The 14,240-nt window shown below is 41.2% G+C and overlaps 1 protein-coding gene across 9 annotated transcripts in view; it reads right to left on the bottom strand.

Moving 5' to 3' along the window:
• The window catches only part of irf2b (interferon regulatory factor 2b), a 64,249-nt gene extending 62,101 nt beyond the window's left edge, over positions 1 to 2,148 (bottom strand). For all 9 annotated transcript variants that reach the window (XM_048527571.2, XM_048527565.2, XM_048527566.2 and 6 more), the window contains exon 1: positions 1,635 to 2,148. The gene's annotated coding sequence lies outside the window, so the exon portion shown is untranslated. The remainder of the gene's footprint in view (positions 1 to 1,634) is intronic.
• Between the last annotated feature and the right edge of the window lie 12,092 nt (positions 2,149 to 14,240).

Genomic DNA, 14,240 nt, shown 5'->3' with positions numbered 1-14,240 from the left:
CCTCAACAGAGTTCGTACTTCACACAAGCTTCCTCCCACTTTATTTTTAATTTCACACAATCACCGAATCCTTCTTTTTATTTCAATCTCATGTCGTTACTTAACTTTGCCTAAAATGTGTGCGCTATTATTCGGCTCGGCCATTCCATGTGGTCGCACTTTCCACGGTCCAACTATCTAAATCTAACTCAGTCTTTGAGGAGTTTCCTCCTGAGGAGCTTTTGCTCCTGCCTATCCTGGACTCCGCCACGACACCCTACAGATATCCAGTCACACTTTTCCGAACCCGTTTGTAATTTTAAAGGCCTCTTTTAAATTGGCCCCATCTCACGCCTCTCTTTCCTAACGAAACCATTCAAGCCTTTTCTGATAGCCATACCCCCCACAGTTTCTGGTAAACTTACAACACACCTTCTCCACTGCTTGTATTATCATCTTTTTAAACATGGAGACTCGAATTGTACACTTTACTCAGGTCTAACTCTGATACTGAATCCTATGAATCCTAGTCCCCTACATGCTTCAAGTAAAAACATGTTTTCTTCTTTCACGCTGACATATTTCCCAACTTGTGTGTGTGTTTTTTTAAACACTGTAATTCTCCAATTATATAACGCAACCTCATCTGTTCACCTCGGGTTGACAGTTTAACATGGGGAAGGAGACATGTACATTGGCTGCAATCTCCGTCAGTCAGTGGCTCGACGCCATCTCATTGTCCGCTCCCTCTATCAATCACATTCCTTTCCTTGCCATTCGTCCACGGAGATGTCAATTAAAATATCAGCCCGCCTTTGACGCGCCCGGAGATCGGAAGGCGGAAGTGAGTTTACTAAAAAAAGGATTAAAACTAACAAAAGCTTCCAAAAAAAACCAACACGGGCCCTCATTACAGCAGCCCCAAACCTTTTTTAAAATAAAAAGTTACAAGTCATGACAATTGCAATCCGAGTTTCTACATTTAATGTCGGTTGAACTGGCAATGTTGTCCTATAAATACGCGTTGACGCCACTGCAGGATTATCTGAATTTCCCAAATCGAACTGTCAAGAGTTTAACACATTTCAGTTTATAATGTCTTCCCATTAATTTAGCAACCTAGACCTGATGATATCTTCCTTAATCCAAAACGAGCAAACCCAAACTGCTGGTTCCTCCATATTTTAACACAGAGACTGAAAAGGATCCAAGTTTTCCAACAATCGGCAAGACGGAACCAGACTTATTTTTGTCAAACAGTGCACTTGTTGACCCAAAGGTCGACTGCACTTGAACCAACCCCTCCGCAAAAAAATTCAACAATCAGTAGCATTTTGTTAAAGAAACAAACTGAGCAAATCAAATTGCATGTGTCGGCAAAAATCCAAGTCCGGGATTAACTAAATTACCAACATTTGCAGAGGTGTTTATGGTAAAAACGAAACTAAAACTGCCTTAAAAAAGAGAAAGCTCGGCGCTGAAAATGTTGGAAACACTTTTAGTTTTCCTTTTGCAGCGCGGTTCGACGCTTTATGTTTCTTTCTTTTTAGTCACAAAATGCTGACATTTCTCATGCACCTAAAAATGTTGCAATACAAAATTATCGACTTCCTGCTCTATGCATTTCAAATATTTTGACAAAACCTGTTTGTTACCTCCAAATCCCCACTTCCAAAGATAAATGATCCCTGGTGTTTTCAAAGTGGCTGACAGCGGGACGGTCACGTCAAGAAAGTGAGGGGGGGGGTGGTGGAACACGTACAGATACGACCAAAGAGACAAAACCCAAGCCCCCCGTCCTGCCAGTTGCAGAATTAGATCGAAAGTAAAAGAAGGCGGCGGAAGGCTGGAAATTCCATCCCCCCCCCCCCGATTTGTTTTCGTGTTTGTGCCTTAAGAATTTACAACATCGCCTGGGCGGGCCTCACTCCACCGACTGCGGAAGTCCTCCGCAAACTTCCATTGGTCTGACGGGCTGCATCGATTCCTCAGAAATTCATTTTCAGTTTTCACATCCCCAGACCGTCAGCTCGGAGAGTGAAGTGTGTCGGGGCACCCACCGGGGGGGATCTGGCGGCCGGAGCTCCGCCGGGGCGGGGGTGGCTGGGTTGGCAGTGCGGTGGCCGAAGATGGTTGAGTGGGGGGAGGGTGGTGAGGGATCGGTGGCCGAAGATCCCTGGGTTATGGGATCGGGGGGGGGGGGGCGGTGTTGTTGGTCTGGTGTCCGGAAGTCGTCGGACGTTATTTGGGGGTGGGGGTGCGGTTGGAGAGGGGATGTCCGGAGATCTGCTGGTCGGAGATCCCTGTGGGGTGGAAGGGTCGGTCTCTCTCCAGTCTCTCGGGCACAGCGAGCGGACAGAAAGCCCCCACCCCCGGTGCTGCCCTGACCTTCACAGGTCGAGCCTGAGAAGCTATATTTATCCCCATGTTTGTGCACACACGCGATTCCCCCACCCCGTGATATAAATTTCAACGATTAAACAAAATAATTCATGTATTGTTTGGCTACAAAAATACTCTGCTTTCTTTCGTTGAGAGCCTGTTACTGTAAGAAATGTCTAATTATTTACCGCCCGTTAAAGTTTCATTTCACATACTCACAAGATACTGATGTGTGGAACTGTTAGAGCAAACACATTTTTAGTTTTGTTATAATTAATGGATCTGGTTATTAAATTTGGAAAGGTGCAAAAATTAATATTGATGGAAAATGGTTTTACAGTGAGAGAAACAAGGAGAAACTGTTACATACTGAGTTGTTATCCCCTCGTGTTATTTGGTAGCTAACCCTGTTATAGCTGTGTTAATTCCGTGTACTCCAGAAAGTTTAACTGTGACTTGTTACAAAGTTATACGGCCTACTTTGTAACTCTCACATCTTCTGATGCAGAAGCAGTAACTCGCCCACCATGGGTTGTAATTTCCCTCTGGCTGCTTTTAACCATTAACCGTGAGAATAGATTGCGACACCTCAACAAATGGGCCTGCGTTGCAACCATGTCTATGCTTTTCCATGCGGCACAAAAATCAGCTCAGCTGATTTTATTCTCCATTTCTTGTCGCTGCTGCTTTTTTTCGGATAGGATAGCAAAGTACTCTGCATTTCAGAATCATCGAGAATGCCAGATGGATACGCTACGGCTTAGAATCATAGAGTTTTACAGTACAGTAGGGGACCATTTGACCAATGGTTTCTGTGGTTCCTGTAAAGCTACGCAGCAAGTTCGATTCCCTATCCCTTCTTTATCCCTGTAAATTCATCCAAATCATGTGCTACCTTGCCAACATGATTGTTACCTGCACAATGTGTACATGGCTTCACAGAATTGTTACAGTGCAGAAGGAGACCATTTGGTGCATCTTGTCTGCGCTGTCTTTATATTTTAAATTTACTCAGTCACAGATCTACTGCGCCAAAAGAAGACCCTTTGGACCATCACGTATGTGCATGTCAAAAGCAACGTCTTAACGCTTCCAGCCCCATTTTCCAGCAGTCATTGCCAATTAACTGTCTTTTCCCATAACTCAGGACATTGTTTCAAGTTAATTAATTACCAATGCCCTCTGGAATGCCTTTATTGAACCTCCCTCCACCCACTTTCCAGGCTACATTCCCTCTAAGCTGTGCCTGTGTGTCTCCTTACTGATGGTCCATGGTTTTCAATGTTAACATGCCAATTGCAACATTGACTTCTGATTGCTGAAGTCAGTGCCACACAAGGGCCTCAGGGGCCTGTGCAGCTGATAAAAATGTTAGAGGGAACACTGCTATCAGGAAGTACATTCCAGACCCTCAATATTTTGAAAACATTTAATAAATCTCCTCTTACCTTTCTGTTCTCTGAGGAGAACATCCCCAACATCTCCAATTTTTCCTTATAACTGAAGTTTCTCAGCTCTGGAACCATCCTCAATGGCCTTTTCCGCACTGTTCCCAAAACATTCACAAACTTCCTATAGTGTGACACTCAGAACTGTATGCCATGTTCCAGCTGACATCTAACTTTGATTTAATCAGATTTTACTTGTTACGAAATACAGTGAAAAGTGTTGCATAGTGGAAAAAATAAACCAAAACCTCGAATAATATGGCAGACAAATAAAGAAAAAGTGTTCAGCTTTACAGTCCATCTTGTTAAGTGCTCCACGATAGGTCATGGGCCTGGTGGCCAGGCAAGAGCCCCTTCACCGTGCCACTGGAGCGAAAGTCACCACTCCAGTGCCATCTTGCCATCCATTGACACCCTCACCATTATCAGTCCTCGTTGGACCTCACCAATGCAGATGTCACTGGGTGCTACATTGGCCCAAACTTGACTCTACAGCCACTATGACTCCTCTTCAGGCCTACCCCGCCAATGCCGCAGGCTCTTATACTGGGTACAAATGCACCACCGCTGCCTGCCCTGGCCACAGACACTGACAAAAATACAAATTCATCTCCTCCACTGCAGCCATGAGTCAGTGCTAGGACAGCCTCAACAATGCAGAAGGCACCAGGAACCCAAACATTCTGCAACTCTGATGCTGTGAGTCCACACTGGGCTATCTCAAGTCTGCACTAGGCCCACTCACTAGTAGCCTAGATAAGAGTCCTACATTAGTTCAAAATAACTTCCCTGCACTTATATTCTATGCTTCTGTTAATGATACCTAGTATACTGTATACGTTATTAACAGCTCTCTCAACCTGTCCTATCACATTTAATTAACTATTTACATATATACTGAGATCTCCATGCACCTGCCCACGTTTTAGAACAGTACCATATTTTGTTTTGTCTTTCCATCTTGTTTGGATCAAGTCAATCACTTCACATTTCTCTAATTTGTACTTTATTTATCACCTATCTGCCCATTCTATCAACTTGAAGTTCTATACTGTGCTCACAGTTTACTATTTTCCCAAGTTTTGCATCATTCACAAGCTTAGAACTTGTCCCTCGCATACCAAGATCTGGATCATTCAAATACATAAGGAAAAACAAATGACTTGACCCCTGGGAAATTCCACTACAAATCTTTTTCCAGCCTGAAAAATACCCATTAATCATGACTCGGTTTCCTGTCACCCAGTCAATTTTGTATTCACATTGAGACTGTTGTGTTTTCTCCATGATCTATACTTTCCTCACAAGTCTGTTAATTGGCACTATGTCAAAACCCTTATGATACTTCCAGAAGTACTAACCTCTATGTTACTTCTTTCCCCAACCCCATTCTCAATGATGCACTGCACTGGCATTTGTTCACAGATGCATATGTTACAGCCACGTTAGCACTATATTTTCAGAAGTCCTCAAAGGCTTAACAGATAAATGTACTGCCACAGAATCAGAAAATGATCCATGGCAAAGAGAGGCCATTCAACCCACCACATCTGTGCCAGCTCTTTGATAGAACTAGCCAATTATTAATGGTTGCTGTTATCCTTTAGCTTTGTTTTTTTTCTTTCCTCCTGACTTATTTAATTTTCTTTTGAAAGTTTCTATTAAACCTCTGAAGGTTTTTGACCATCGCAGATTTGATGGGCCTTTGTTCTGTGCAATAAACCTCTAAGAAGACTCTCCATTCTTTCACACACTGCATTCCAAATTGCCACAAGTTTCTGTTTAAAACAATGCTTCCTCATCTGGCCTCTGTTATTTTTGTGAATCATCCTCAAACTGTGCCGTCTGGTCAGGAACTCTCTTCCACTAGGAAGAGATTCTCTATAGTTCTCAAAACCCTTCCCAGTGCTCCTGCTAACCTCTTCTGTTTTAAGGACAGATTCCAGTCTCTCCCTGTGTAAGTGAAGTTCCCAATACATGATGTAGTCTCACCAATGTTTTATAAAGATTTAATCATTTCTGGAGTTGAACAAAGCTGGTGTAAATACAGACTTTCAGTTCTTATAAATTTATTTATGTTTAAAATTAATTACAAAATGGCTGACCACTTAGGAATGTGGAGCAGCTGAAGTCCTTTTTCATGAATGATAAAGGATTGAGATAAGACTAGGTATTAAGAATGGACTTCTGTAGGAGTTCAGAGTGTGGGTTTCAATAAAATCTGGGATGTCGCAAATCATTTACCTTTGAAATGTTGCAAATAAAGCATGATCTGTGGGCAAGAGCTGCCGAAATTGTGCTTTTCACTGATCTGCATTTAATTGTTGATTTAAATTTAAGTAACTGCAAGCTAGAGGGCGTTTAACTGTCAGTAAGTCATTGGCTGGGTATTAATTAGATTGTTTTATTTGTTCATTCACCGGAAGTGAGCATCACTGGCAAAGCCAATACTTATTTCCAATTCAGTATGTTAAAAAAACAAAGGTAGAAAAATGGTGGCCTCTTACAGTCTGAAACTGGAGCACTGATAGTGGAGAATGAAGAAATGGCAGAGCAATTCAGCAACACTATTAGTTCTGTCTTTGCAGAAAAAGACAAATAATTTCATAGATGTACTAGGGAAAATAGACTCTATTGGGAAAGATAAATCCAAGGAATTATTATTTTAAAAATTGATGGAGAAATTAATGGGCCTGAAAGCTGATAAATTCCCAGGGCTTGATAATCTACATTCCAGCGTACTAAAGGAGGTGGTATTAAAATAGTGGATGCATTGGTTGTTATCTTCCAAACTTCTGAGGATTCTGGAACAGTTCTGGCAGATTAAAGGGTGGAAAATGTAACCTCACTATTTTACAAAAGGAGAAAGGGACAAACCAAGAATTACAGGCCAGTTAACCTGACAACAGTAATAGGAGATAATAGGAACTGCAGATGCTGGAGAATCCAAGATAACAAAGAGTGGGACTGGATGAACACAGCAGGTGCAGCAGCATCTATATAAATGTTGGAGACTATTATAAATATGTGAGGATGTGATAACAGACACTTAGAAAATAGTAGGATTGCATGAAGTCTGCATGGATTTATGAAAGGGAAATCATGTTTGACAGACTTATTAAAGTTTTTTAAGGATCTAATGAGTAGAATCAATGAGGAAAAACAGCTAGATGTATGTTTGGATTTTCAGAGATCTTTTGATTTGTTCTACATTAGAGGTTATTGTGCAAAATTAATGTACATGGAATTGATGGAAATGTCATGGCATGGATTGAGAACTGGTTAGCAGACAGGAAGCAGAATGCTCTCTGATGAAGGGTCTAGGCCCGAAACGTCAGCTTTTGTGCTCCTGAGATGCTGCTTGGCCTGCTGTGTTCATCCAGCTTCACACTTTGTTATCTTATGTAGGAATAATAGGTTGTTTTCGGAGTGAAAGGCATCAATGATTGGGGTACCAAAGTGATCATGGCTCGGGACACAGCTTTTTACAAAATATTTCAACAAGTTTGATGAGAGAATCAAATGGAATTTTCCATTTTTGCTGACAAGACAAAATTAGGTTTGTTCGAGTGGTGAGAAGGTTGTAACAAGGCTTCAGTGCGAATGGCAGAAGCAGTTTCATATGGTAGTTTCACTTGTCATATGAGAAATAATTGAAGACTTGGGGTCTGTACTCGATGGAATTTAAAAGGTGAGGGGGGGATCTCATTGAGAGGCCTGGACAGAGTGGATATGGAGAAGATGTTTCCCCTGGTAGGAGAGACTAGGGGACCTGAGGGCACAGCCTCAGAGTGAAAGAACAACCCTTTAGAACTGAGGTGAGGAGTCATTTGTTCAGCCAGAGGCTGGTTAATCTATGGTACTCAGGGCCACACAGGCCTGTAGTGGCCAAATCACTTAGTGTATTTAGGACAGAGACAGATATGTTCTTGATAAGGGGATCAAGGATTACACGGACAAGGCAAGAGAATGGAGTTGACAAACATATCAGCCAGTCTCGAGCAAACCTGATGGGGTGACTTGTCTAATTCCGCTCCTATATCTTATGGTCTTATAAATGTGACATTGTTCACTTTAGTAGGAAAAACAGAATGGCAGAATATTTTATAAATAGGGATAGATTTGGTAATGTTGATGTAACAAGGGACTTAGATGTCCTTGTGCGTCAGTCACTGAAAGCAAGTATGCAGGTGTAGCAAGCAGTCAAAACGGCAAATGGTATTTTGCTTTTTCTTGCAAGACGGTTTGAGTGCAGGAGCAAGGATGTCTTACTGCAGCTGCCCCAGGCCTCGGTGAGACCACAGCTGAAGTACTGTGCACAGCTTTGACCTCCTTAGAATAGAAATTTATTGTCACACGTGCTTATACATGAAAAGTACAGTGAAAAGTTTTATAAGTCACCCCGCCACGGCACCTATATCAAAGCCTGAGGTCATACATAATAACTTTTAGAATGTAAAATTAAGACCAAGTTCTCCAAAGTTCAGTTAACAGCTCTTGGGTTCAGGGAAAGGCAATTTAGAAACAATGGGATACTCTGAAGATGCAGCCAGGACGAGGCTGCCACACTGGAAGACCGCCACGCTGGGCTGAGACCACCTTTCTCCTCCTTCTGGTGCTCAGGCCTAGCTGCAGACCTGGAGCCTTGGCCTAGCCTGCTGGGGCAGTCAGCCTGGGACCTGTTCCTCGCTTGCCAGGAGATCCCACCAAGCTGGAATAGAGCCGTGTCTGGATCACCTTCGCATTGCTGCCCCTGTCGCCAGAGGCCTCCTCCTTTAGCAGCCACGCCACAGGCATGAAAGAAAAGAAAACAAAGAGAAAAGAAAACCAGCAAAAGTAAAAACAAGCTAACTTTTCCATCGAGTGAGTGCAGCAAAGGTTTGCCAACCTGATTCCTAGGATGGCAGGTTTGTCAAATGAGGAGAGATTGAGTTGACTGGACCCCTTATGCTCACTGGAGTTCACATGAAGAGTGGAATGTTTGGACTGAGATAGGGAGAAACTTAATCACTGAGAGCATGGTGAACCAATTAAATTCTGTGCCACAGGAGACTGATTGAACAATGAAATAGATAAGATTTCTGGAGGCTAAAGGCATTAAGGGATATGGGGAAAAAGTAGGAGTACGGCATCAAGATGGAGGATCGGCTGTGATCATATTGGATAGCAGAGCAGGCTCAATGGACTGAATGGCCTCACCAACAAACAAACACTGGCGTAACATATAAACCAGTGTATGTACAATACTGGATTTTCTTTTTCCAAAAGACGTTAGTAGCTTTTGCAAAAATTCAAAAGTCTTGTGATCGCCATTATCATACCAGCTTTTTATTCCTGGTTTATTTAAATTAACTGAGTTCAAATTTACAAAGTGACATGGGATTATGAATTTGCATCTCGGCATTATTGCGCCAGTTGCATACCCAACATGCTGCCATATAGTCAGATACTTACTTTGGTTTACTGATTAATTGAAATGACTTTGTGGTTGAGCAACTTATAAAGAGAGGTATTGTAGGATCATTTTACAGAGTGAATCATTACAGAATACACTGGTACAGATTGACTGTTAATAGACAGTGTGGTTAACAATATGAAAGCTAAAAGAGGTGAGACTAAGAACTTCTAAAATTGAAATTTGGTGAGAGTGGGAAATAGAATGAAATTGAGGGAACAAGGTACAAGCAGACCAGCTGACAAATGCTGTATGAGTTAACAACTGAAAGCTAAGCGATGGAAACTCAAAAGTTGCAAAAAACAACAAAATCTAAATGTGGTAGAAAAGGTAGTGATAGTGATATGTCATCCTGCTAAAGGTAGACATTATGAGGACTAAACATTGGATATAAACACATTTTCTACATAGTGTCACCAGCTCACATTGTTTGATCTCAACACCCCAGATATTGAGAAGGAGTTGAAAGCAATTTTCAGGCAGTTTTGGCAGAGAGAATTTTACAGGATTGTTTCCTAGGTCGACAAGGGGAACGCAACAATGGAAGAGCATAAAAACAAACAAGAAGAGGGGAAAGAATTAAAAGAGACCTAAGGGGCTACCTTTTCACACAGAGGGTGGTGTGCGTATCGAGTGAGTTGACAGAGGAAGTGGTGGTGGCAGGCACAATTACAACATTTAAAAGACATTTGAATGGGTGTAAGAATAGGAAGGGTTTAGAGGGATTAGGGCCAACTGCTGGAAAATGAGACTGGATTAATTTAGAATATCTGGTCAGCATAGACAAATTGGATCGAAGTGTCTGTTTCCTTGCTGTACATCTTTATGACTCTATGACTCTAAGAATTTGTTGTAAATTGCTGAAGAAACTCAGCAGATCTGACAGCATCTGTGGGGAGAAAACAGAAATACCATTTCAAATCACGGTGCTTAAAATCTTAATTCTGTTTCTCTTTTCATGGAGGCTACCAGATATCCTGAAGTTCTTCAGCAATTTCTGTACTTGTTCGTTTCAGATCCCCAGCATCCACAGTTCTCGTTTTATTATAATGGAGGTGATAAATGACGAATAGCAATATATTAATGGGTGACAGAAAAGAATGATTAGAACGCAAGTGGCCAGAGGTGTTATTCACTGCCCAACAGACTAGCTTCTAGCTTCTTATGAGGAGGTCACCGGGCCAGACCAACAAATACATATCAATGATATAAAAAAATCAAGAGGCAACTTGAAAAGGGTGGATGGAGGAATTAACAGAATAGCTAGAAATGCAGCAACGAAAAAGCTAGCACAATTCTGATAGTCCAGGCAGATGATATGCATGATAATAAAATGGGAGGCTGGAAGAACATAGCAGGCCCAGCAGCATCTCAGGAGCAAAATGCTGCTGGGCCTGCTGTGTTCATCCAGCCTCACATTTTATTATCTTGGATTCTCCAGCATCTGCAGTTCCCATTATCACAGATGATATACATCCTTTGTTGTTCCCCAAATGCTGTTGTATGGTGGAAATTTTTGTATGGAAAAAGAAATTAAGTTGTCTGAACTGTGTTCTCAAATGGGAGTTCCAGTTTAAAGGTAACCGAGAAAATAGAGTTGATTATTAACTGCAATAGAGCGATGTCAAAACAAACATGAAGGTTTATTTAAAGAGAACATTCCTTACCAAAGATAAGAAGGTCAGCAATGTGTACAGTCCTCAGGAATAGCCCATTAGTGGACCGTAGATATGTCATGTGTTATCCGGCCCTGTGTAGAATCCTTTGTTAAATAAATCACTAAGAGGCTAAGGGAGTGGAAGTGGACCTTAACATGTCAAGGTATTCATGCCCCATTTACTTGAAATCTTACAGAGCTATATAAAGCCATACATGACTTCACACTGAGCTCCATATTATTAGAAATTTTTTGAGACATCAGTGGGTGAAAGTCTGATTTTCTGCAATACTGCTCTGTGGAAAAAATACAAGCAGCAAGATTAATATGTACGTCTCCGTGCTTCTTAATTGAGCAACACAAATTACAAAGTAGCTTGATACAAAATATGAAACATTGCACAGTTTTAAGTAGCTGAGGGATCCAGCATAAGTGACTTTACATAAGAAATTAAATGCAAGTACATTTGGAGCTTGAGAAACATGGAGAGAGTGTGATATTAATTTCTGGCTGAATGATCATATCAGAAACGACAAATGTTTTGGGTTAGAAAGGTGAATGAAGGAAGCAGGAGGAATGAATGCAGGAACAGGGAATAGAGTGATTAGGACTGTTTGACAAACACAACAAGGATTGACAGGGCTGAAACACCCTATTTCTGAATTTTAACTCCAAGCAATTCTATGAGAGAATACTTGGGACTTCCATCAAGGATTTAGAGTCAGAAGAGCCAGCCTTTAAGGTATGTGTGATCCTGCTCCTATCACTACTGCTTTGAAAGGAATGCAAAATAGTAATAGGTATTCCAATGGCTGGAGAGACAGTGGAGCAATGTAGACTGGAGTTGTGCATCAAGATTATGTGAATTCCCCAATGCAGCCGATTCCTTGGAAATGGCCCAGGAAATTTGAATTTCCCAATTAGTATTCAGAATAGTGAGCTTTGAGAGGATTTGTAGCTCAGGTTGAGGTTCTGGATGTAAGTTTGCTTGCTGAGCTGGAAGGTTAGTTTTCAGACGTTTCAACACCATTCTAGGTAACATCATCAGTGAGCCTCCAGTGGTGTTATGTCCCGCTTTCTATTTATCTGTTTAGGTTTCCTTGGGTTGGTGATGTCATTTCCTGTTTCAAACACATTTATTTGGAGCCCATCTACCACCTTCTGAGAAAAAGAACAGGAAATGACATCACCAACCCAAGGAAACCTAAACAGATAAATAGAAGGCGGAACGTAACACCAGCGCTTCACTGGAGGCTCACTGATTATGTTACCTAGAATGGTGACGAAACGTCTGAAAACGAACCTTCCAGCTCAACGAGCAAACTTACTTCCAGCATTCAGAATCCACAGAAAAAAATCCCTTAAGTTGCAAAATTTGGAGGATTTTCTTCTTTTCTCATTCATTAACAGGAGAAGGACCAGCATTTAGTGCCCATCCAACAGGACAGTTAAGAGTCAATCACATTGCTGTGGGTCTGAAATCTCATGCAGACCAGACCAGGTAAGGATGGTAGTTTCCTTCTCTGAAGGACATTAGTGAATGAGATGGGCTTTTCTGACAATTGACAATGGTCCCATAGTCCTCATTCGATTCTTAATTCCACACTTTTTATTGTATTCAAAATCCACCATCTGTCATGGTGAGATTTGAACCAGAGACCCCAGAACATAACCTGGGCCTCTGAACTTCTGACTCCCAAACTCTGACCCTCATAAACTACAGTCCTTCAAAGCCCGACACTGGCTGAAGACTTTAGAAAACAAGATAGTTACACGAAACAAGGAAATGACAGAGGAGTAAAACAGATATTTTGCATCAGCCTTTATGGTGGAAGATAATTCACAACATCCATTAACACTAAAGAATACAGGGAAGGGATTAAGTACCATCACTATTTCTCCAGAAGTAATATTGGATAAATTAATGAGACTAACGTCCGAAAAGTCCATTGTCCCAGATGGATTGCATTCTGGAATCCTAAAAGATGTAGCTGGAGAGATAGTGGAAGTATTGGTTGTAATTTTCCAAAAATCATTGGATTTTGGACAAGTACCAGAAGATTGGAAAACTGCTAATGTAACACTCATCATCAAAAAGAGAGGGAGGCAAAAGCAGATAACTATAGGCAGAGTTAGCATGGTGACATGAATGGAATATCGTGTTGACTAATTTATTACAGTATTTTCGAGACATCTCAAACAGATTGAATAAAATGGGAACCAGCATATGTATTGTATTTGTACTTACAGAAGGTGTTTGACAATGTACCACAAAAGGTTAAGTCACGAGATAACAGTCCACAGTGATGGAGGTAGTATATTGGCATAGGTGAAGAATGAGCTCATGGACAGGAATCAGTCGGAGGGGAAAATGGGCTCTTTCTCAGATTGGCGAGCTGTGAACAGTACCTATTTTTTACAGTCTTGAAAATTTGATTGAACTTAAATTATACACCTGCCAGTCACCATAATATTTCCAACAGGGATTCTCCCAGTGAATCAGATTTTTCCAGCAATCCCTTGCCTCATTTGCTGACCCAGTTTTTCTTTTAAAGATGCCCTCAATTTGTGTCATGTGATTTTTCTAGAGATTTCTCCCATTTTCATTAGAATTTTCCACAAATGCCTTTTCATCTGGCCACATTATTCTAAGATTCCACACAGTAGCTGGAAGACATAGAATAACAGACATGGAAGAATAGAGAAAAGAAAAAGACAGGGCCAGGTAGAAAGGAAAGGGAAGGGAGGGAAGAAAAGAAAGATTGATAAGAAAAAAAATAGAAAGATGGAATAGAATGGAGAGAGAATAAATGAAAGGAGAGGGAGGATAGAAGGGAAGAGTGAAAGTGAAGGAGAAGAGCAGGAGAAGTGAGAAAGGGGAGGAAAGAGAGAACTGTGAAAAATGAGGGTCATAGGTTAAACATTCTGCAGTGACTGGATCACCACCTGACTCTGAATCAAAGTCTTAGACTTCCCCAACTTCTTTCAATGTGGAAATGTCTTCACCAATGACGTGTAGTAGTACAAGAAAAAAACTCGTAGGAAAACTAGGGAAAACTTGTCAATCATGCCCATAATGCAAGAACTCATATGAAATAAAAGTAAGAGAATGATAAGCAAAAATCATTGCAATTTTTCAATGGAAGTGCTTCACCTGAGTTGAGAGCAGAATGAATATATACTACAATACAAATGGCCTGATTTCATTATTCAAAAGCTTTTTCTGAGATGACACTAATAGTTGCAGTATAGGTATGGGCAGGGATAGGATGAAGATCAGTTTGCATAATCCAAAGGATAGCCTTTAGCCTGGAGAATC

The sequence above is a fragment of the Stegostoma tigrinum genome, chromosome 3 (genome assembly GCF_030684315.1).
Source record: "Stegostoma tigrinum isolate sSteTig4 chromosome 3, sSteTig4.hap1, whole genome shotgun sequence".
In the NCBI taxonomy this organism is placed as follows: Eukaryota; Metazoa; Chordata; class Chondrichthyes; order Orectolobiformes; family Stegostomatidae; genus Stegostoma; species Stegostoma tigrinum.
Note: the sequence above shows the minus strand (reverse complement) of the source record. Positions and strands in the feature narration are given on the sequence as shown.